Here is a 26,630-nt window from a genome sequence, read left to right on the forward strand (position 1 = left end):
AATGCTAAGGTCATTTGTGCCCAGAGGAAATTATGAGGTCCCAGTTCACTTGAATTGTTATCCTACTTGGAGCTTATAAACTTATTAAATAATTAAAATCATTTGGGTCAAGTCTTAGCCAGGATAGAGTTCTTTTGACTTAGACAAAAAGTTCAGGCCTCTGTCCTTTGTTTGTTTTTATCATAGACCATTTAGTGTTGTAGTAATATTAAGTTTTAGAGAATATTTCAATTTTTGTTTTTATTATATGTTTCATGCATAACAACTGGATAATAATTGTAAAATCTCTAAAAGATGACAAATTTACTTAGACATGCTTTTGAGAACTCTAATTGTTTTATTTCATTACTGACAAAGCTGTGTTGAGCTCAATTTCATAGGAAACTTTCTCAGCAGATTACCAGTATCTGAAACACCTGAGAGACTTTACAACCACATCCAAAACTCTACAGCTGAGATTTGTTAGTTGATCTTCAGAATCCACACCTGAAAGACTTTCATTACACAGCTACATCCAGAGGACATCCCAAGAATCATCTGAGAAAAGACTTCCAAAGACTTAAATGGACATTTTCCTGTTTCACACTATTTGTGATGTCCACCTGCTAATAGGGCAGTGCCCCCTTTAGCCTTTATCAATGCATTATTCAAATTTATTTTCTTTCTTTTCTTTCTTACATTGTTAAGTCATAAGTATCTGTAATGTTATTGTTTCATTAAGGAAACAATGTTTCTTAAGGAAGGGGGGGGGATGTGAGAAAATAATGGGATTTTGTCAGATACTCAAAGGTTTACCTGGAGATTAATCTAAACTGATTGAATTAAGTGATAGTGATTGACTTTGCTGATTACCCTACTTCAAGTTAATTAGATTGTATCCACACCTGGCTAGCCCTTAAGAAGGTATTGTTCTCAGAAGCTAAGGACTTTGAACTCAACTCCAGACCACCTTCAAGTCCAGTGAACCAATGGATTTGAATGATGCCTACCAATCAGCTTGAAGCAGTGTGTAAGGACCGCCTCTGCTCCATACCTATAACAAACTTCCACACTCAGTTTTAGAGCAGTTCATGGTTGAAGCAGGCTCCTGGTGGAGGATTTGAGGAAGAACCGGACCAGGCTGGAACTCTAGGCAAGATAGGCCTTTTCTTAACTTTCTGAACTCCACGTGAATACCTGGTATGCTTTAATAATTGCTTAATGCCCAAAGACTAGTGCTAAAAATTCTAATTTAAGGTGATCACACACATTTAGATTTTAAACATCACAGTGTCCCATTTCTCACTGCTTTCCCTTTCACAAATAATGAAGTACACAACCACAGGCAGGTGAAACAGACACTATCCATCTGGCATCAGCATTAATTAAAACAGATACAGCAAAGTCGTACAAATATTGGGAGGTAGCATGGTTCTATGGAATAATTTTAAGATCAAGAGGCCAGTAGACCTGAGTTCAAATCACAATTCTGTCACTTTCAATTCAAGTGATCTTGGGCAAGTCACCTCTCTTGCCCCAGTTAACTTATCTGCAAAATGACAGGATTAGACTAGATGGCCACTAAGGACCCTCCAACTCTAAATCTATACTCCTATTCTATTTCATTCATAAGCCACAATTTGTTTAGTCATTACCCAAAGGATAGTTTCAGATACTGTATTTTTCATTTCACTATTGTAAAAAGTGTCGCTATGAATATTTTAGTATATATAAAAACTTTCCTTTTGTCTTTGATCTTCCTGGGCAATAAACACAACAGGGGAATCACTGATTCAAAGAATATGAATAGTGTAGCAACTTTCCTGACATAATTTGAAATTGTCCAGATATTTGTATCAACTTAGAACACCAATATGTTCCCACAGTTCCCTCAACATTAGCAATCTTCATCTTTTACCATTTTAGAAATCTAAAGTTTACTTACGCATTTGCTTCAGAAGAGCTAACTCCAGTTCACTTATAACCTTTCTCCCATCAGGACTGACTCAGGTTTTTGGGGACTAGATATTAGTCTAGATTCATGGATTCTCTTTACTTTGGGGAAACTATAAAAATGACTTAATGAAATTGCTTTTCATTCTAGCTCTGAACTCCCATGCCCTCTCCTCCCCGCTCCCATGCTGTGAATTTTCCCAACAATTATTAAAATCTCTCTCTGTCTTTGTTTTTTTATCCCCCTTGCTCTCTCTCTCTCAACTTTTATATCTATTTCCCCTTTAGGGATACATACACAAATCAATACGGTAACAGTGACCATATAGCTTTAGGTAAAATCAGTTTCTTCAAAGAAAGTGAAAAAACAGAAAATGAACAAACTTTTATTGGACAAGAATTGGTAGATTCATGTTTCCCTAGGGAGAGAATGAGAAGAAGCAAGAGGGAAGAGGTGAAAGATGAGAATATAGAATTCATCCAGTCCAGTGGGTGACAGCTCCTGTATTGTTCTTTATGGCTTAGACATAGACTCAATCACAAAATTCTCATATTGGCATCAAAACAACCTTCTGGTAGCATCTTGGTTGAAGCCACTTCATCCCTTGAATTTCCTCCTTACTTTCAAGTTAATGCACTAGTCAGTCAGGATCTTTTGGACCCTTCTGTCATCTGGGGTGTTAGCTATCTTTCCCAATTCTTTGTCATATGCAAATTTAATGATTATACTATCTGTGGCACAATCCAAGTCATAAAAATGTTAATCAGCACACAGCTAAGCACAGATCTTTGGAATATTTCACTGGGGGCTTCCCGCCAACTTGACATTTAATCATTAACAACTATTCTTTGAGTTCCAGCCATTAAACCAATTCTAAAGCCATCTATTTGTGCTATTATCTTGTTCATATTCCAAATTTGATCCTCCTCATCTCCCAATATATCAAAAACCAAACCAAAACAAAAAGCCTTCATTATTATCTTTACTTTTCCTTGCCAGCTACAGTTAATTCTGAGCTTTAGCATGCCCAATGCTGTTTTTACAAAACCATGTGATACTCCTATCCATCATCACTTGAGCTCTCTTCTATTTCCTCTGTGTGTAAATAAATTTAAATATATATTTGTGTATACATAAGTATATAATATATGCATGTATATTTATATCTATGAAATCTAGATTGGTTTCTGAGTTACCTGCATACCTACATATCTTCCTTCAGACAATTCTCATTATTCCTTCTCATTGGATTTATTTTCATTTCTGTCTTCAAAAGGTCATTCTGGAGAGTTCTACATCTTTCCTGGGAGTGATTTCTTCTATAAAATTTTAGTTTATGAAATCTAACATCTTTCTTCTAAACCCTTTGAAATCTCTTATCCCCAAATATAAAGCACATATCACAATACAGTTAGCTTTACTCTCTATCAAAAAATATAGGCCAGAACCATGCCTCGCCTCCAGGATCTCCTTCATTTCTACTTTCTATGGTACTAACCTTTCTCTTTCTGCTTATCTTGCTTTTCTTTTACTTGACTTTTAGCTCCTTAAAATGGGGCACTGTTTCCAGGCTGCAGTATCCCAAGCTTAAGAAGTCCCAGGTGGTATGATTTAAGGAGAATCAGGCTCTTTACTCACCTGGCCTGTTTCCTGGTCCTAGATGACTCCAGTCCAACTTGCTAATCAACCAGCTTTGTGTGTTGTGGTTGTCAGCTCCAATGAGCCTGTGCCCCTCCCCCACCTCGGCCACTGCTACTCAAGCCTACCTCCTGGTTGTCAGCAGGGGTGTAAAATCCAAGTTTTGCCTTAGCATCAGCATAGAACCCTGTAGTCTTCCCACTGCCCAGGGCTCAGTCCACTCACCAGACTGTGAGGTTAGTTCCAGACAACACTGGCACTTCAGCTGATTCAGAGGCTATGGGGTCTGCTTTTCTGGTGAGGCCTTCCAGGGACTGGATCTGTGTCAGGGTGACTGTGGGGTTGGTCTCCACTTCTGTATCAGGACAGCAGTTCCCTCCTTCTGACCTTCCAAGTTGTTCTTGGTTAGAAGATGATTTTAGCACATTCTTCTGTCTCATTTCTACTTTAGCAACTAGTTTTTCTCTGTTTGTATATGTAGAACAAATGCAGAACAGAATCAATGTAGAACAGAATTCTTGGCTCCTGCATCTTTTTGAAGGAGGTGCCAATTCTCTGTGTGTGTGTGTATATATATATATATATATATATATATATAACATATATATATATATGTTGAATGTGATACCTTTATCAGTTACTTGCTACGAAGTTTACCCACCCACAAATTACTGATTTTCTTATTATCCAGGCTACACTGATCTTGTATTACAAATGCTTTTCAATTTTGTGTAATCAAAATGATCTGTTTTCTCTGTCATGATCCAACTGTCCTTTATTTGGTTAAGAATTCTCACTCTATAGGAAGAGGATTTTTGCATTAAATATCTCTGATACAGGCAGGTATGATATCCAAGATATTAGGGGAACTAAGAAAAATGTAGAAGGTCCAAAACCATATTCCAATGGATAAGTGCAGAAAGGATACAGTTTTCTCTCAAAAAAGAATGACAAATTATCAATATCATACACAATATTGTTTAAAATTACCCATGGGAATGCAGTTCAAAAGAATCCTGGTATTTTACCCCATACTCAGAAAATTATCAAGTATTTTAAAAGATGGAATTAGTCAATTTTGAGCTACTATTGTGAAAAACATAGGCACATAAATGCATTGCTTGTTCTCAACTTTCAAACAATCTGGAAGTATGCCAAGAAAGTCCCTAAAGTGACTTTGCCTATACCCTTTGATCCAGAGATCCTGTTACTATACATATATACATATATACACACACATAGATTGTATATGTATATATGTATACACACATGCATGTATATATGTACATACATATACACATACATATATATGTATATGTGTAGATCTGTATGTATACCCCCCACATATATCCATACACACATATATACAGCTGCACACACATGCACACACACACATATATGTGTATATATATACACAGCTACATATACACATGTACATACATATACATATACATACACATACCACATAAGTCAATACAAAACCCCCAAATAGTTATAGCAGCAAGAATCTAGAAAGAATGTGTATGCCCATCAGTTGGGGAATGGCTAAATGAGTTCTAGTACACAAATATGAGGGAATAATACTCCACTGTTGGAGATGACTAATAAGATGAATATGGAAAAGCATGGGAAGTTTTATCTGAACAGCATGAATTAAACAAAGCTAGGAAAACTACATTATAATGCAGTGCTGATTGAAAGAACAACAGTAAGAAAACACTTGAATGTTCTGAAATTATGACCACATTTGGTCACAAAGAAGATATATGAAAATGTACCACCCTCCAATATCTTTACAATGAAGAGGTATTATGGGTGTGGAACATTATAAATAATCTTGCAATTTATTGTTGTGCTAGTTTTGCTGGACTTTTTTTCCTTTTTTGTTATAAGGGATGGTTCTTTAGGTGCAGAGGGTGAAGAAATTGTGAAATGGGAGTGATTTAAAAACATTTAAAAAACTAAAAAAAAGTATCCCCTAGCCATAGTTATAAAAGGGATCTCAATTGATTTACCTCTCCATTGTATAGATGATTTGACATTTACATTTAAGTTCTGCATTCATTTGGAAATTTATTGTGGTATGTAATGTGAGATGCTGGTCTAAATATATTTTTATCGACACTCCTTTCCAGTTTTCCCAGCAGCAATTTTTAAAAAGGAAGTTCTTCCCCCAGCAATTTATATTCTCCTATTTGTCAGACATGGGATTTTAAAATTTGCTTCTGATTCTTGAATATCTAGTCCATTCCACTTATATATCTTTTTAAAAATTAAAACTAGTATCAAATAGTTTTAATGATCACTGAATATAATATAATGTGAGGCATTAATTTTTTCTCCTCAAGATTCTAGTCATTTTTTGTTCCTCCAAATTAATCTGTTATTTGTCTAGCTCTATGGAGTACCCTCTTAGTAGTTCTTATAGCATTAAATCGGTAAAATAATTTTTGCAGCAGAGCCATTTTTTTCTATTGACACAGGCCAACCATGAGTAATAAATATCCCTCCAGGTTTTAAAATCTACTTATTTATTTTATTTAAAGGGTATTTTGTAATTGTTTTTATAACCTCTTTGGGGATTGATGTAGCATGTGTTTGGTGCTGGAAATCCCTTCTAATGTCAGCAGGGCTAGTAACAATCCCAGGAGTTCTGTAGCTATGGTAATTTTAGCGCCAGAGGAATCAGAAGCACCAAAGTCAGCCTCAGGAATACCAAGGACAAATAATTGTCTCTATGCTAATTCCACATCTCATCTTTGGGTTTTTCCTCAGTTCACTTCCCTTACGTGTTATATCCCTATCTTTTGATAGGGATTTTCCCTTTCTTGCCAGTCATGCCCTTTTAGAATAAGCCTCCATTTCAATATTAAAGTCAGAAATACCTAAGCCCTATATTTTACTTTTTTTCCCCTTTACCCTGTTCATTGAGTAACCAAAAGACCAACAGAGTTGTATTTGTTTCTTATCCCTATGACCAATGACAGACTAGGAGATTATAAAGTCTCCACTTCCCTGAAACGCAAACTGCCTCCAAAACCAGTGCATAACTGATCCAGTGTATTTATGTTTTTTCTGTTTACTAAAGGTACTTTGTAGTAAAGAGCTTATTTTCAGAAGCTCATTTGACACACATAGGCATACTTCTCTGTATTCCAACTGATTCTTCTCCCTATCTAGAAACTGTACAAAATAAAATCATGTCCTGACTTGCATTATAAATTGTTATGGACTGGAGTTTCTTGACACAACAATATCCCTCTATCTCTTATTCTGATCATGTTTCATATTCTCTTTCCTTCTAGTTGTCTCTATATTTCCTTCCACCCTAATTTCCATTATCGGAGAAAATTGTCTCCTATCTCTTTAAGAAAAAAGTACCTGTCTCTCTCCCACTTTAGTCTGATCTTGAGAATAAACATGTTAGTTTGTGTGGGTGGTCACCGTTTTTATATTAAATAAAAATAGGATAGGCATTTAAAGGTTAAATGTTAGGGAAACAAAAACTTAGACCTTATCAATTTTTAACAAGAATTTGAGAATGGATAATCTGCTTGTATCTCTTTCCCCTCTTCCCCATAGACATGTAGGGAACAAGGAAATAAATCATCAGATAGTTAAAGGGGGAACATGTGACTTCATAAGCTCTTGTTGAAGAGCAAAGGGGAAGTGAAGAATTTTCCTACCTTAGCAGTATCACCCAACTTGCCTTCTCCTTCTGCTCCATCCCTGACTTCTACCTATCCACTTTTGCCACCTACAAAAGGTCTAGGGAGAGGGGTACACCTCTCTGACACCCCCATCAATCCTGCTTTTCTGCATGGGTAGACAAGATAGCTCCCTTTGTTCTGTCTTCAGTCTAGCATCTTCCAAAGCTAGGTAAAGTGTCATAACCCTTGTCATAACTCTAGGTAGTGGCTATTCACCTGGAAATAGAGCTTCCTATGTCTCACATATCCATGTAGTATCTGGAGGGGATGCAGAGGAGGCTGTATACTTATAAATATCTTGAATATGTCTTGAAAGATTTTAAACTATTTTGAAGGGAATTTCCTTTTCTAATATTTCCTCCTGAATTTTGTTATTGCCACATGGAAATACAGATAGTTTTATTCTGGATTTATTTTTTATCCTAAAGTTAATACTTGGTGGATTCTTTAGTATTTTAAAAAAGTAAATAATGCTTTCATCAAAAAGGGCTAATTTTATCTCCTCTTTGCCTATATAATGCTCTTAATTTAATTCTCAACTTGTTATTGCTAGCATTTATAGAATGATGTCAAATCACAGTGTGGTAAGGAGGCATCCTTGTTTTATATATTTATTGAACAATCTTTCAGGGTTCCACATTGCAAATAATGCTTTCTTTTTGTTTTCAATATATGTTTTTTTATCATGTTAAAATGGTGATTCTATGCCTCTGCTGTTTAGAATTTTTAACAAATGAACGTTGTTTATTGTCAAAGGCCTTTTTCTTGATGTATTGATACAATCATGTAGTTTGACATGCTTTTGTTTTTAATATCATAAACTACTATATGTAAGGTATTATATATTGTATTTCTTTCTTTTTGGGGTGGGGTGGGGCAATGACGGTTAAGTGATTTGCCCAGGGTCACACAGCTAGTAAATGTCAAGTGTCTGAAGTCAGATCTGAACTCAGGTCCTCCTGAATCCAGGGCCAGTGCTTTAACTATTGTGTCACCTAGTTGCCTTGTATATTGCATTTCTAAAGTTAAACTATACTAGTACCATCACTGGTATTAATCTGACTTGATTACCATGAATAATAGTCTTTTGGATATATTGCTATAGTTTCTTTTCTTAAAACTTTGGCATTGATATTCATTAGTGATACTGGTCTATGGTGTTCTCTCTGCTTTATTCTTCTCTGATTTAGCTATTAGGACAATATGGATTTTGGCAAAGTATTTTTTTCCTCCAATGTTTAGAAGAATTTGTGTAAAATAAGTATTAATGGATATTTTAAATGAGAGGATCTTAACTTTTTTGCGTCATAGACTTGTTTGGTAATTTGACAAAGCCTATGGACCTCTTCTCAAAATATTTCAATGCATCAAATAAAATACATAGATTTGCAAAGTAAGGGTGCAGCTAGGTGGCGCCGTGGATAAAGCATCGGCCCTGGATTCAGGAGAACCTGATTTCAAAACTGACCTCAGACACTTGACACTTACTAGCTGTGTGACCCTGGGCAAGTCACTTAACCTTCATTCCCCACCCCCCAAACAAAACAAAACAAAACAATTACAAAGTAAACCAATTATATTGTAATACACTTATCAAAATATGTTTGAGAAAACAAGTTCACAGATGTCAAATTAAAAGTTCTTGTTTTAGAGGCATCTAGGTAGCACAGTGGATAGTGTATTGGACTTAGAATCAAGAAGACCTGGATTCAAATTATGCTACAGACATTATTTTCTATATGGCCCTAGGCAAGTTACTTAACCTGTTTCCTATTTTGTAAAATGTAGATATTAATAGCACCTACCTTAGAGGGTTGTTTAAAGATCAAATGGGAAAACATATGTAAAGCATTTTGTAAATCTTAAAGTGTTTTTTAAATAGTAGCTATTATTAGCAGGATAAAGTATTAGTATAATAAAATTCCCTGTGAATTCATTTGGATCAGAATTTTATTTCTCTTATAGTTTTTTGTGGGTTGTTTATAAGTTCTATTTAGACATTTTGTATCTTTATAGGTAATTAACCTGATGGAGCTCCTGAGATTCAATAGCACAGACTCGTCCTTTCTGGAATACTGAGCTTTTCAGGGTTAGTATCTGGACACAATATCACCAGCCTGCTGCCATGGGCAGTGAGGCCCATACTGATACTGAGAAGGCTGTATCAAGACCATGAAGATTGTATTGAGACTTGGAAACTTCTGGTTATCTGTCTTCATCAGAAAAGCTTCTCCTATATACAGATTCTGCCTAGGCTCATTCTGCAATAGTCATGAATCTCCAAACACTGCTTGCCTTCAGTTGCCAAAGAACAAACCGCTCTTTCAAGACTCTGATGTTTGTACCCTCACTATCTCAATCCTACTCGCATGATGCCAGGTGAATATGGGAAGATTTGTAACAACTTACATAGTGAAACATGCAGAGACAACAGAATTCTATTGAGTGACTAGAACAATGTAAAAGAAAAAAATCCATTAATAGGCAGCTAAACTCTGAGTAATTGAAAAATCAGTGAAGGTCTCAGGAAATAGATAATGAAAAATATTTGCCTCTTTAAAGCAGCAAAGTAGGCGACTACTTGGAAAGAATGCTGTATATCCTGTCACATTTTGTGTCAATGAGATATTTTTGCTTGATGTTTTTCTTTGTCACAAAGGAGAATTAAATATATATAGATAAAGTAGTGAAAGAATTTTCATAAATTTGATATATAGGTAGTTAGAGATAATGTGGATAGCTGGGTGGCACAGTGGATACAGTGCTGGATCTGGAGTCAGGAAGACTCATGTTCTTGAGTTCAAATCCCAACCTCAGACATTTACTAGCCATGTGACCTATTAAATAGTAAATACTTAATAAATGCTAGTTGAGAGATTGATATGTATAGAAGTTGCAAAGTATGTTAGCCTGAATTATTCCTTTATAAGGTATAGCAAGAATGACAAAATAACATTTGGAAGTATCATGGAGGCCACTTCTTTGCTGTTTCCCAGCAAGACATAGTGAATGCTTACCCAACAGAGTCTTCCATGGTTCCCAGGGAAGAATCTAAGTTTCCTATAGGGGAAAATTGGGTGTGGCAGCCACAATGAAGGTAGCATGGTGTGGAGATGCTCAGGAAGTGGCACAGAGAGATGCTTGTTTCTGGGTCAGAGGAGGTATAGACACAAAAGACATTTTTTCAACATATAAAAATTCCTATGTAAACCTTTGAAAATATTGTGCACATATATATGCATGCATATTTATATGCACGAGAGTACATATATACTCACTAAGATAATCATTCATTACTCTTCCTAGTGTCTCTCAAATTGACTTCCTCCATATTTTGGGCAATTCAATAATTTTCTTCTTGCTTATTTTTTAAATATCAAGCTTTGAAAGAGTGACATTATAATCTATTCCTACTCATGTTTTACTATCCAGGTATTCTAAAAAAAAAATTGGATAGATTTCCTTCTAAGTATTGAAGTGCCAGGCCATTTAGTTTATTTATATTTATTTTTTATTTATATTTATTATCATATTTAGAAATAATAATTCAAACTTATCTAGCACTTTAACGTTTATAAAATTCTTTCTTGACAACAATTGGATGAGATAGGTACTACTGATCCAACAAATTTGGAAAACTCAGATGTGACCACAGGACTGGAAAAGATCAGTTTATGTTCCATTCCTAAAGAAAGGCAATGCCAAAAAGCTGTGTTATATGATTGTAGTGAAATGGACTTGTGCTACAGGAAATGACAAACAGGATGATCCCCAAAAAACCTTGAAAGACTAATGAACATCGATGTATAGTGAAGTGAGCAGAGCTGAGAGGACATTGTACGTAGTGACAGCAGTATTGTTCAATGAGCAATTGTGAATGACTTAACTACTCTCAGCAGTGCAATGATCCAAGACAATCCCAAGGAACTAATGAGGAAGCTTACTATGCACCCCTATAGAAAGAACTGATAAAAAGAACACTTGTGGATTGTACATATATAACCTGATTGTGATCTTGTGGAGGGGGGAGGAAAGGGAGGGAGGGAGAAAAATTTAGAACTCTAAATCTTATGAAAATGAATGTTGAAAACTACCCTTACATGTAAATGGAAAATAAAATAAATGTTTGTTGAAAGATAAAAAAAAGAAAGGCAATGCCCCAAAATATTCAAATTACCAAACAATTGCACTCAATTTACATCCCAGCAAAGTTATGCTTAAGATTCTGCAACCTTGGCTTGGGCAAGATGTGAATTGAGAATTACCAGAAGAGTAGGCTGGTTTTTAAAGAGGTCAAGGAACTAGAAACCAAATTGCCAATATTCACTGGATTATGGAGAAATCAAGGGAGTTCCAGAAAAAAGTCTGCTTCTGTTTCATTGACTACACAAAAATCTTTGATTATATGTATCACAATGAAGTATATCAGGTCATTTTACTTGTCTCCTTAGGAATCTATATGTGGGTCCAGAAGCAACAGTTAGATCTAAACATGGAACAACTGATTGCTTTAAGATGGGAAAAAAACTAGGACTGTATGTTGTCATCTTATTTATTTAATTTATATGCAAAGTGTATCATGCAAAATGCCAGGCTGGATGAATCAAAAGCCAAAATTAAGGTTGCCAGGAGAAATATCAACAATCTCATACATACAGATGATAACACTCCGATGGTAGAAAGTGAAGAGGAATTAAAAAGTCTTTTGATTAGAATGAAAGAGGAGAGTGTAAAAGCTAGCTTGAAGCTTAACATTAGAAAAACCAATATCTTGACAACTGGCCCCATCACTTCCTGGAAAATAGAGTGAGAAGATATGGAAATAGAGTCATATTTTGTATTCTTGGCCTCAAAGATCATTGTAGATGGTGAATGCAGCTATGAAATTAGAAGATGCATGCTTCTTGGAAGGAAAGCTATGGACAGCATACTGAAAATCAGAGACATCACCTTGCTAACAAAAGTCCATATAGTCAAAGCTATGTTTTTTTCATTAATTACATATGGCTATTAGAGTTGGACTATAGGGAAAGCCTAGTGCTGCAGAATCAATGCATTCAAATTGTGGTGCTGGAGAAGACTTTGGAGAGTCCCCTGGACAGCAATGAGATCAAATTAGTCAATACTTAAATTAATTCAGTCTATTCACTGGAAGGTCAAATATTGAAACTGAAGCTTAATGAGAAGACAGTATTTGCAGTGAAAAAGATCCTGATGTTGGGAAAGATTGAAGGCAAAAGGAAAAGGGGATGATAGAGGATGAGATGGATAGACAGTGTCATGAAACAATGAATGTGATTTTGGGACAATCTTTGAAAGATAAGGAAAGCTAGAAAGGCCTGGAGTGCTATGGTACATGAGACATGACTAAATGATGGAACAACAACAAAGGTACTACTGCTATTATTATTTTTATTTTACAGATCAGGCAACAGAAATTTGGAAAAATCAAGCAATATTCATATGACCAAAGGGCAGGATTTGAATCTAAATGTCTTTAATTCCCAACACCTTTTGTACCATCCCACTATGGTGTCTTAAAGTGTAATGTAATTTGCTAGTTTATTTTTCTTGACTGGTGATATTTTGTTCCTGACTTTTCTTTTCTCTTTTTTTTTTTTTTGTGGTGAGGCAATTGGGGTTAAGTGACTTGTCCAGGGTCACACAGCTAGTAAGTGTCAAGTGTCTGAATCTAGATTTGAACTCAGGTCCTCCTGAATCCAGGGCCAGTGCTCTATCCACTGCGCCACCAACTTCCCCTCTTCCTGACTTTTCAAACCTTGATTGTAACTCCTACTTTTTTGAATATTATTGGGAGGTTCTCTAGACTGAGAGGAATGGCACCTTTTAGAAGAGACATATTAGCCAATCTGTGGGTCAAAGATAGGAGACTAAACTGAAAGCAGACATTTAATAGCAGTTAGGCGCTCTTAGGCAGGCAGTGCCTCTTTTACTATTGGAAGCTTATAGAGGAGGGGAGGGCCTATTTATTTATCAGTCAGCAAACAGCATTCTGAAGCAACTTAAGAAGAGCATTTCTCAGGAGGAAAGGTAGAGAAAAGGGGAATTAGTCAAGAGGAAAGGGGTGTGTGTGTGTGTACGTGTGTGAGTTCTGGAGGAGTATTTGCCATGCAGTTGGCAGGGTTTATTATTGGAATGAGAAAACATTCCCTGTTCCAGGGCAGAAAAGAAGAGATGACCAAATACTTTTACAATTGTTAAAGAAGTCTCTTTGATCTAAGTAACAGCAGGGTTGAGGTGACCATTTAGATGAAACTGCAGGTGTCTCTTATCTAAGAACAGCAAACAGTTTTTACAACAGTGCATGGGGCCATCTGCTTTACCTTGTCCTCATACAGTTTGTTATATTTTATTTCTAGCTAAGTGGGGCTGTGGGATTTCTACTGTTAGTCCATTAAAATGTTTTAAAAATGACCAGGGTTTTTGCTTTTCTTCTACAATACATTTGAAACATAAATTTTATTTGACACTCATTTTATATTTGCTTGTTTCTCTTTATTTCTGGTGGGTTTATTGTAGAACCATTTCCCTATTTCTTTTTGGAACATTGTACTCTTTCTATCAATAAATCAACATGCATTCATTAAGTGCTTGTTTTGTGCCAGCCACAGTGCAATTTGTTGGGGAGACAAGAACAAAGAATAAAATAAACCCTACTCCCAAGGAGCTTATATTCCAACGTTAGACTCTTCCTTGACTTGTTTCTCTTCATCTTCTCCCCCATTCAATGCTTCCTAAGTGTTACTGATTTTACTTCTTAAATACTTCTCAAAACTGTCTTCTCTTCACTCATATGCCTGCTATCTTAGTTCAATAGACTTCTCAATAACCCTTTCCTGGCAGCTAGGTGATACAGTGGATAGAGTACTGGGTCTGGAGTCAGAAAGACGAGAACAAATTTGTCTTCTGACACTTAGTAGTTGTGTGATCCAGGGAAAATCACTTAACTTCTGTCTGCTTGTGTTTCCTCCATTGAAAAAAAAAATGGGAATAATGATAGGATCAATCCCACAAGGTTGTTGTGAAGATCAAATGTGATAATATCTGTAAAATGCTTAGGAGAGTGTTTGGTACATAGTACGTATTTTAAAAAATGCTTGTTCCCTTCCCTTTCATCATTGTAACAATAGACTTCTAATTGGTCCTACTTCTTAATCTCTCATTTCTCTAGTGGATCCTCAACACAGCTGCCAAATTAATTCTCCTAAAATACAAGTTTGTCTATGTCACTCCTCTGCTCAAAAATTTCCAGCAGTTTCCTAATGACTCTAAGATACAATATGAAATTTCCAGTATGGCAATAAAAACTTTTCAGTGTAGGATTTCTACCTATTTTACCAGACATAATTGGTAATATTCCCCTTCGTGCATGTGAATTCCAGCCAAACTAGCTTACTATTTCCCATTCTCAAAATTCCATATCTCCTCTTGCTGCTTTTGTAAATGTTACATCTATTAATTAACAAATAAGTATTTATTATGCATTTTCTATCTGCCAGACAGTGAGAATACAGAGACAAAAATGGAAGTATCTACCACTTTCAGAAGTGTCAGAAACTTACATTATACACACACACACACACACACACACACACATACATACACACACACACAAGAAAACAGGAATTAGCTTGGCCAAATATATAGTATATATATTAAAATCAGGCTTTTCATATGACTGATATGTATGATAAAGACATTTATTAGGTGGGCAGAGAACAGTGGCCCTGGTTTATCTTTGTTGTGGCTTAAATTCATTTGTAGGCTAAACCAGAAAGGAAGTTAGGATTATTAAAGTATGTAAAGGATAGCTAGGTGGTGCAGTGGATAGAACACTGGGCCTGGAGTCAGAAAGACCCATCTTCCTGAGTTTAAATCTGGCCTTAGACACTTAACTAGCACCATGATGCTGGACAAGTCACTTCAACTTATTTTCCTCAGTTTTCTGGTCTGTAAACTGAGCTGGAAAAGGAAATGGTGAACCACTCCTTATCTTTGCCAAGAAAACCCCAAATGGGGTCACAAAGAGTCAGACATGACTGAAAGGGCTTTATAGCAACAAAAGTATTTATCTCTTAGAAAATTATAGTGTTTATAAATCTTTTAAGTTGAATCTTTGAATAAAACTTTGATCTTCAATAATACATTGGGGTCTGAAAAAGAAAAGCCAGATTTTAGAATTGAGGCAAGCCAGGCAGAGTACCTTGTCTTAGTTTTTAAAAAAAATTTTAACTGGTACAGTGGCATTAGAAAAACATTGTGGACTTGCTCTTGTGAAGGAGAGTACCTAGTCATTAAATCCTGGGAGATTGAAGCTAAAATAACAGGTAATTCAGAGACTGTGTGCCTAAAAGCTACTATAATACTTTATTGAGACTGTGGAAGTATCAAATCATCATGTTCCAAATGCCAGGAAACCATCAGAGCAAGGTATCAGTAAGGAGAGAATACCTGGTACAATTTTTTTTTTTAAGAATTTTTTTTTGTTTCCAATACACCAAGTTTTTTTTTTTTAAACAGAATCTAATCACTTTGCTGAAGAGCCTGAAAATGAACTTGAATTCATCCTACTTTCTAATTTCTATTAGAGTTTTTCTGAGTTAAGGCTAGATCTTGTGCTATCCTGACTGTGGGTCCACAGTATTTGAATTGTTTCTTTCTGGCTGCTTGCAATATTTTCTCCTTAACCTGGTAGCGCTGGAATTTGGCTATAATATTCCTGGGAGTTTTCATTTTAGGATTTCTTTCAGGAGATGATCAGTGGATTCTTTCAATTTCTATTTTACCTTCTGCTTCTAGAATATCAGGGCAATTTTTCTTGATAATTTCTTGGAAGATGATGTCTAGGTTCTTTTTTTGGATCATGGATTTCAGGTAATCCAATAATTTTCAAATTATCTCTACTGGATCTATTTTCCAGGTTAGTTGTATATTTTACATTGCCTTCTATTTTTTCATTCTTTTGGTTTTGCTTTATTATTCCTTGATTTCTCATAAAGTCATTAGCTTCCATTTGCTCAATCCTAATTTTTAAGGAGTTATTTTCTTCAGAGAGCTTTTGTACCTCCTTTTTCATTGGGCCAATTTGGGTTTTCAAGGCATTCTTTTTATTATTGGCTTTTTGAAACTCTTTTACCTTTTGGTCTAGTCTGCTTTTAAAGTGTTATTTTCTTTAGTATGTATATATATTTTGCTTTCTTTACCAAGCTGTCGACTTTTTTCATGATTTTTTTTGCATCACTATCATTTCTTTTTCCTTTTTTTCCTCTACCTTTCTTACTTTATTTTCAAAGTCCTTTTTGAGCCCTTCTGTGGCCTGAGACCAATGCATATTTTTCTTGGAAGCTTTGGATGTAGGAGTTTTGACTTTGTTATCTTCTTCTGAGGGTGTATTTTGATCTTTTTTTTTGGTCACCATAGAAACTTTCTAGGGTCAGCATTTTTTTCTGTTTACTCATTTTCCCAGTCTAATTTTTGAATTTTAACTCTTTGTTAAACTGGGGCACTGCTTCTAGGGTGTAGGGTGCACTGTCCCAAGCTTCAGGGCTTTTGTGCAACTGTTTTCAGAAATACTTCTATGAATTTGTAAGTTTTTGCTTCTTCTAAGGTGGTATGATTTAAGGAGAGGTATGTTTACTACTCTCCTGGCCAGTGTCCTGGTCTGCAAGCACCTACAGGCTTGCTTTTATGCCCTGTAACTATGAACAGACTCTCATTCCACTGTGGCTGCAAGGTCTGGTGTGATTGTGTTCCTCCCCAGCTTGGGACCACAACCTAAGATTGTGACCTGGATCTGAGTATTGGTAAAAGAAAAGAGTCCTGCCTCAGTATTAGCAAGGAGATCCCTATAATCTCCTTCTGGCCAGTTGTTTAACCCCCTTACCATCTATGGGCTGAGTTCCAGAAGTAGTTTCTACTGCTGCTAATTCAGAGGCTCCCAAGGACTATTCCTGGTTTTCTGTAGCTCATGCTGGGTCTGCTGTAGCTTTGGTTCTTTGTTGGCATGGCCTGTGCCAGGCTGTACTCCACTCTCACCCTGGTATAATAGACATTTTCTACCAACCTTCTAAGTTGTATTTGGCTGGAAAATTATTTCACTCTGTCTTTTTGTGGGTTCAGGTGCTCCAGGAATTGTCTTATAACTTTATTTGAAGGTATTTGGAGGGGTATTGGGGAGAGCTCAGGCAAGTCACTGCTTTTTCTCTGCCATCTTGGCTCTACTTGTGGCATTATTTTTGATAGCACTTTGTGCGTGCACTAAAAGTGTAACATGCTGATTCCTCAGAGTCTTCTACTCAGTCCTCAAAATTCCTTGCATGTTTAGCAGTGTACATTTGTAGCACACTCAGACTGTGGGTTCCCCTTGAAGATGGTAAAGGGTGGTATGAGATATCTTCATTTTTGGCAATACCACCCCTCACCCAGATACATTTTGTGCTATTCATAGTCTATTCTTGAAGAGCCAACCTGATGTAGTATAAATACTGTTATCCCTTCCATATTTCAGGGTTTAGGGAAAGGACACCCCCATGATCGGGAAAATCTGTGTAAAGTTTTTTTGGCTCTCCCTTTGTACCAGAGAAGTCAGAATTTTTCTTTTTCTTTTATGGTGTGTTTACAGACCTTATAAAAATTGGATTAGGTATTTGTTCACAGGAAGGATTGATTGATGATCAGGACTGATTGATGATGAGGAGGATTGATTGATTGGTGATAATGATGAGGATTTATTGATGATAATAAAATGTATGGTACTTACTTTGCCAGGCTATTGAGAAGAAAATTCTTTGTCAGGTATAAGATACTATATAAATGTTATTACTGTTGCAATAATCAACATCATGTGCTTATCATAAGGAAATGTCTCTTCAAAGTTCTGTATAAATGTAGTTTACTATAAAAAGTGAATGAGTAAAGGCCAGAAAGACCTAGAAAGACCTACATGAACTGATGTAAAGTGAAATGTCCTATATACAAAATAACAGCAATATTGTAAGATGATTTGCTGTGAAGGATGTGGTTATTTTCAGCAATGCAATGATCCAATATAACTCTTAAGGGCTTATGAAAAATGGAATCAATCTACAGAGAAAGAATTGATGGTTTCTGAATACAGTTTGAAGCATAATTTTTTGTTAGTTCCTTTATCTGAAGTTTTGGTTTTGTCTGTTTTCTTTCACAATCTGATTAATGTGGAAAAGTTTTGCATGACTACTCATGTATAACTTAAAAAAATAAAACTAAAAAAAGTATTTCATCATAGGATCTATGTCACCTGCTGACCTTAGTGTGTCATCTGTGGCTTCCACAAAAGTCCCCCTAAATTCCCATTTAATTTCTTATGCCAACCCACAATATATTGAAACCATGATGGGGAAATTTACAACGTAGAAGGATAACTGTGACACTAAATTCAGAGTGAGGGAAACCTTTTATCAAGTTCTGACTCAGTTGTCAACAGTCAATTAATGTCTCTGAGCCTCAGTATCAATATGTGCTGAATTTAACATGTTTACTACCTGACTGATAGGACTATTGGTGGAGGGAACAGCTAGATGAAGAAACTCCTTCTAATGTAGGCTAGCATGCTTTTTGAAACTTAGAAAGTGGCTTAGCTTTTGAGCACTAAAGATTTAGTGAGTTTCCCAAAGGTGGAATTTCAACCTTCCTGGATTTGAATCCTGAAATCAGACTATTTATGCTATACTACCTCTCTATAGCTTAGAACAGAGTTTGCAGATTGTAAGTGACCATAAAATATGAATTATCATTGCCATAGTTATAATTACTGGTGTCCAATGCTCATACTTAGACCTTTCTTCTACATTTTGAGCCTTCTAGCATACAGTTTAGACTCACTGTTCTCTAATCTTCTGTATCCTTTTTGTTTTTGTTTTTGTTTTTTGGTGAGGCAATTGGGGTTAAGTGACTTGCCCAGGGTCACACAGCTAGTAAGTATCAAGTGTCTGAGGCCAGGTTTGAACTCAAGTCTTCCTGAATCCAGGGCCGGTACTCTATCCACTGCGCCACCTAGCTGCCCCTATTCTTCTGCATCCTAATCCTTGACTGAGTGGATTTTCCTGAGATGATTTCTTGTCCACATATACTACTTGCTTATATACTTTTTTTTGTTTTTTTGGTGAGGCAATTGGGGTTAGGTGACTTGCCCAGGGTCACACAGCTAGTAAGTGTCAAGTGTCTGAGGCTGGATTCGAACTCATTTCCTCCTGATTCCAGGGCCAGTGCTCTATCCACTGCGCCACCTAGCTGACCCTGCTTATATACTTGATATCTTATCACTGTGCATGGTACTGAGTATTCAATATTGCTAAGCATTTGACTGACTCATTATGGGGTTGGAGCCATGAGCTCCCAAACCTTTATTATGGAAGGGCCCAAGATATCTATTTTCTCATTTTCAATCCTACTGCACTCTTTCTGGATTTCTCCATTGTGCCCCTGTACCATGTACCTTTTCCTGACCTCCTTCATATTCCTTTTGTGTGTTCTCTTTCTCATTAGACTGTAAGCTTCTTGAGAGCAAGGACTCTCTATTGTGATGTTTAAAATCTATATTGTGTGATCACCTTAAATTAGAAGATTCAGCACCAGTCTTTGGGAATTAAACATTTATTAAAGCATACAGATATTCACAAGGAGTTCAGAAAGTTAAGAAAAAGCCTATCTAGCCTAGAGTTCCAGCCTGATTGGGTTTTTCCTCAAGTCCTTCTCCACAAGCCTGCTTTAATCAGGAACTCTCTAGCAAGCTGATTGTGGAAGCTTTTTATAGGTCTGGAACAGAGGTGGTCCTTACACACTGCTTCAAGCTGGTTGGTAGGCATCATTCAAATCCATTGGTTTTGAAGGTGTTCTCAAGTTGAGTTCACAGTCTAGCTTCTGAGAACAATACCTTCTTAAGGGATAGCCAGGTGTGATTACAATCCAATTAACTTGAAGTAGGCTTTATCAGCAGTCAATCACTCTCACTGGATTCAATCAATATAGCTTAATCTGCAGGTGGGTCTTTGAGTATCTGCTAAATCCCATTATTTCATCACACTATATTTTTCATATTTGTTTACTAAATGCTTGGTATAGTACCTGGAACATGGTAAGTCTTAATGTTTCTTGACTGATTATCTTGCTGAGCTTCTGTTTTTAGTCTGTTCTCTTCAACCCTGCTCTTTCATCACTGAAGTGAGATTATAACAATTGTTACCATTAGAAAACAATCTTTCATGGCTTAGCAGAAGTAATTTTATCATAATGAATGAGAAGAAAACTTAAGGACAATAAATGAAAACCAAATGAAAACCAAATATGCAGGATAAATAGGAAATAATTAACAGAGGGAAGACACTAGAATTAAGAAGGGTTGGGAAGGCTTCCTGTTTAATGAGATATTTTAGTTTAGACAATGGCCCAAACAAAACAACAGCCATTTTAAAGATAAATTACATTATTGTGTTCTCTTTTCTTCAATATTTTTGGATTCATTTCAAAAGAAAAGATAGATTACAATAAAAAAATCTCTATGGAACATTTCCATTTTCTTCCTTTACCTTCCTCTCCACTTTTCTTCACCAACTTTTGGCATGAATTGTTTCAAACAGAAGGCTATCCACCCTATCAATCATTCTCATGCCTTAGAGCAAAATTCTGGCTCAATTTTTTTTTCTTCAGAGAAAAACATAGAGAGCTGTCCAGGCAAAAGGCATATATCACTTTCACGCAATACAGGTCCACAAGTGAGTAGAGGGCAGTGGACATCTCAGCACTGCAATCAATAGGCCATGACACAGAGTTATAACAATGCACTGCAGGGGCTATGGAAACCAAAGCTTCTTTAAGTGCATCTTTACATCCTTTGTAGATTTTCAAGAAAAAAAATGCAAAACACATTCTGGATCAAGTTACGATTTAAGCGAGTATGTAACCAAGGTAAGAGACATAAAACTATGTCAATACATAATGATAGAGTATATCACACTGTTTTAAGGCCTTGGCAAAATCTATGTCACAAGTTAATACATTCTGACAATTAATGCATGCTACAATGGTTCAAAGAGGACCTAAAAGATACAAAACAAAAATTCATGATTAAGTCATATCCTGCCTGATAAACTCCACACGAAGTATTTAGTATTGGGAATTGATGACCTTCAAAGTTTATTGCTTACAGAAGAGCAAACTGACTTAGGTTGAATAGTGAACAGGTAAAAGCTTCTGTGCTGATCAGTAGAGAGATGGGGCATGGAAACAGCCCACAAACTTACAGCTGTGTGAGATGGTAAGGAGAAAGAGGGGGAACAGAAAGGGTAATATACATTTATATAGTGCCTATTATGTACCAGGTACTGTGCTAAACACTTTTTTTTCAAATATTTCATTTTATCATTACAACAACCCTATAAGAGAGGTGCTATTACTATCTCTATTTTGCAGTTGAGAAAACTGAGGCAAACAGCAGTTTTCTAGGGTCCCGTAGCTGAAATATGTCTGAGGCTAGGTTTAAACTCAGATTTTATTCCAAGCCCTGTATTCTATCCTCTATACCACCACCCATCTCTGCAGAGAGTTAAAGTTTCCAAAGGATTGTTATTGTTTTTACTTATCCTTTGTTTTTGAAGAAAACAGATGATGTCACGAATGAGTGATGTCTTGAGGAAGATTACAGAAAGGCCATTACAGAATAGTCTGAAATTTAAGTATGAAATATTTGGCAGCCAAATAATGAACTACCTTTCTCTTTTAACAAGCCAGAGTTAAGGCTAGGACTTCAAAAGAACCCAGAGTTCTTGATGTTTTATGATGTTTGGGCCAGCATAGTATAGTTGTGTCTGGAAGGAGGTTGTATGGAGTAAGGAGGGCAGAAATCAAATAAAATTTGAGATTTAGTATTGGGAGAATGGGGTTTGAATCCCATATCAAATTCTTATTAGTTGAGCAATCATAGGAAAACCAGAATCTCTCTAAGCCTGGATTTTGTAAAATGTGAATAGCAATACTTACAATATTTACCTTAGGGTAATTGAGAAGAAAGCACTTTGTAAATTTCAAAGCATAAAAAGAACGTTATTACATCAAATACTTTTAAAGGAATCTTTGGGGGAATCAACTCTGTACTCTAGGAGTCTCTTTTCTATTCAGTCATTTATTTCTTAAGCAAACATTTATTAAACCCCTATTGTGTGCATAGCACTGTGAAAAGCACTGAGAATATAAAATTATATCACAGTCCCTGCAGGCAGCTAGGTGGCTCAGTGAATAGAGTCCCTGGTCTGGAGTCAGGAAGACTCATTTTCCTGATTTCAAATCTGGCCTCAAACACAACCTGTGTGACCCTGGGCAAGTCACTTAACCCTCTTTACCTCAGTTTCTCATATGTAAAATGAGATGGAGAGGGAAATGGCAAACTACTCCAATATCTCTCCCAAGAAAAAACCCAAATGGTGTCATGAAGAGTTGGATACAACTGAACAGTAACAATCCCTGCCCTAAGAAACTCAATAAGGCTGAAGAATAGTCTAGCATATCCAAGTCCTGAGTGGATTAGGAAGGAGATTGTAGAAGGATTGTGGAAGGGCTCCATATTTTTTCAAGTAAGTCTAGAAAACTAAGATCTAGGTAAGGTAGATTTGCTGAGGAACTTGGTATTTTTCTTGGAGCATAGTATTAAGGTTTTTAGATTTGCCATGTTTTACTAAGAGTTAAAAAGTAAGTCTTTGTAAAGATTTTATATTTTCAAGTTGTTGCCTTTTGCTTCTTTCTACCAAATTTTCTTCCACTTTCATATTTTTTTGCCCAAAGTTGATTCACTTTCTCTCTTTCCCCCTTTTAGAGCCTTTGCTTCTTTGAAGAGATTCTTAAATTTCTCTTCCAATTTCTGTACTCTATTATTTATCTTTTAAAATTCCATTTTGGGAACTCTAATTTCTAAACTAATTTAATTTCCAATTTTTGATTTAAAAGGTTTTATTTCCCATTTGAATCATTATGGTATTCCTGGCTATTGTTCAGTGAGCTCTGGAGAGTTTTATAATTTCTCTTTTTGATCAGGGAATTTTGGGTTATTTTCCCTCCTAGTAAACTCATTCATTGTTTTCTGGAGTTTAATCAAATTTTATTCATTTTTTATTATGCCATTATTTATATCTATTAGTTTATTTATGAACTAGAATTATGTTCAGTTATTTTCCTTTGGACTTTTCATTCATTTTTCTGTTCTTCTTGATTCCTAATCACATGTCTCTGCCATTGCTTGTATAGATCCTCCAGAGGCTGGATACCTTTAGACTACTCACATCTGGGGAAGTGGGAGCCTGGCTTACCATAAGATATTGGGGGATGAAGACTAGCTTTAGTTGGATATTCTATAAAAAAAGTTCTTTCCCTTCTAGCTCACTTTATACCTCTCATATCTTTTGGTGCCACCCCAGTTAATTTCCCTGTATATGTGACTATGTAGAATGGGGGCTGTTAACTCTTGTGGTAATAGAGTATTTGCAGGATATTACAGACATGGGGAAACCAGGTAAGTGAAAACTAGAAAACGGAACCCTTGACTTTGCTTGCTGGAAAAAAAGTTGGAGAGAATATAGCAGTTCTGTGACACCACAGGTGTTTTCCATAAAAGTAGTCTTTGTGACATTTCTAGGGACAATATTAGGTTGGTTCTTTCACTGGTATGAGTGTGGCATTTAAAAAAATGTTCTAAATAGTCAAAGGAACAAGACTCTGGGCTTGATTTAATAACAGTCACCAACTTAATGGAATAATCAGATATTCTTGTGTGCCTCCATAAAAAAAAAGAAAAGAAAGAAAGAAAAGAAAATTATAGTTCTCATGGGAATAAATTATTCAAAACAATAATGAGATAAGCGAAAAGAGAAAAATAGCAAGACTCCCTAATTCAAACAAAACTAAGATATCTAATCACAGAGAATTAACTTAAGTATAGGAAAAGATCTACTAAAATCTTTACTGTATTCTGCTAAGCAAAACTTATCATAGATCATTTCTTAGGAATGACATTTATTGTGAAAATTTATACAGCTTTACAGTTTTTATCACATCTTTTGTTTCCAGAAGGCATTTCACTAATAACTTCCTTCCCTTATATTTTAAATTCCATCCTGATCAGTTTAATGTGTACTTGTTTAGATGATTTTTTTAAAAAGAACACCTATATCAGAATGAAAGAGACAAAGACAGAGCCATAGAAACAGAAAGACAGATATACAGAGAGACAGAGAGAAGCAGAGAGAGAGAGAGAAACATGTAGACAGATAAAGGGATGGGAAGAAGACCTCAGAGTCATTACTACCTCAGTTAAAGTCTTACTTCTGACATTTACTTGCTGTGTGATCCTAGGCATGACATTTAACCCTTTGATCTCCCCTAGGGAACTCTGGAAGAGTCTTACTTGCAAAGAATGTACCAAAATGCATTGGCAAGTGAAAGTCCTCACTAAATGTTTGCTTATAATCATGAAATCACAGGTCCAATGAAACAACAGTAGCAAAAACCCCAATGAATCATAGAATAACCATAATAAAGGGCTTCACAACTTACCTAGTCCAGCTCATATCTATCATGGAAACTTTCTTTAGAATATTTGACAGCCTGCAAATAGAAACTGCCACTAATGGAGACCCAACTATTTCTGAAGTTAATCTATTTCACTTTTGGCCACTTCAAATTTATTTTTGGAATTTTTTCCATTCAACTAAAAGTTATCCTCTCTAGGCTAACCTCTATGTCATAGTTCTTTCTCTTTGGTTTAAAATAGGCAAACTTTAATGATGTTTCAATTATTTTGAGGCACCTATCATATCTCCTCAAATTCTTCTCTTTTCTAGGATAAATATCCTTGGTTTCTCCACCTATGGTCTCTAGTCAACTGACGTTGCTTCTTGTTCTTGTTTGTCCTTCATTCTCAAAGAGGACCATGACTTTGGCATGAATTATATTTAAATGAGGGAGGTCTATGCAAGGTCACCAATCTCACTTTCTCCTCCAGAGCTATCTGGATTGAGGGGCAAGATATACAGCAAGATGACGGGAGATGCCCCCTGATGTTTAAGGCAAATGGTATTGTGACTTGCTCAAGGTCACACAGCTAGTGTCTGAGGTGAGATTTGAACTCAGCTCCTCCTGACTCCAGGGCCACTGCTTTGTCCACTGTGCCACCTAGTTGCCCCCATTCCTTGTTAAACTTCTTTGTGACATGTTACAATTTGCTGGTGTGCTTATGAAGCTTCAGGTTTAGTGGAGAATAAAGTTGGATAGTATGGAATGTTCAGAGACATGAGGGGAGAGGAGTTATCCATGCTTAAGAGTCTTAGAACAGAGAATTTTAATAGGCTCTAGTTCCTGCATTGATTTAATTTTCTAGAAAGGGATAGGGTCTTCTAGATCAAGTGTCCAATGGCACTAGTGTATAAGTCCTCAAATTCTCAAAAGAGTCTGTCATCCTTTCCATGTTACTGTTTCTTCTAATCATTCAGACCACAATTCATTCATATATTCCCATTCTGTGTGAGTTTTGCTAATTTTCTCTAAGTTTCCTATAGTGATCCAGCCAACCTTCTGGTAGCCTTCCTTGATTTTTCTTAATGTCATAAGGATAACATGGGCCCATGGACTTTTCATCAGCTATCTGTTGGATTTACTATATAACTTATCAATCTTTTTTCCATCCTGTATGTGAAATCCTTTACAGTGGTTATTTGTAAAAGTTTCTTGTTTGTTATATATTGAATCCTGTTCACACCCAACATGTGCCTTTTCGTTGCTCTTTAAGGATATTTATTTATGATAGATTATTGGTATTAAAAGATGAGCCTTGTTCCTTGGAGAGGTTTGATAGGTCATTTAAAGAATTTTGAAAATTTCCAAAAGCAATCTAAGGCTTTCATCTTTTCCCATTTAATTCTGGGCCCAATTGGAGCATTCTGGTCCACTTGTAGCCTCTATCCAAGATATGTGTGTGTATCTGTGTAGTGTGTATATGTATATATGTACATATATGCATACACACACACACATATATATGTATTGTACTTTGTGTGTATGTGCACATAGATGCATACACACACTAAAGACACACATATGTTGAAGAATGAGCCCTATCGCCATATACAGCATGTCATAATCTGGGCTAGAGCCATTTATTCACTTGTTTTTTTAAAGTGAATGATTAAGCCAAACCCTTTTAAAATGCCTTGCCTGATATTCATCAGAGGGTTCTTAAATAAACGTATCTCTATTATATAGTTCAAAGAATCTTCATTAATGCTGGTGTATGGGTAGGAGTTTTATTATGG

This window comes from Dromiciops gliroides, chromosome 1 (assembly GCF_019393635.1).
Source record: "Dromiciops gliroides isolate mDroGli1 chromosome 1, mDroGli1.pri, whole genome shotgun sequence".
NCBI classification, from domain to species: Eukaryota; Metazoa; Chordata; class Mammalia; order Microbiotheria; family Microbiotheriidae; genus Dromiciops; species Dromiciops gliroides.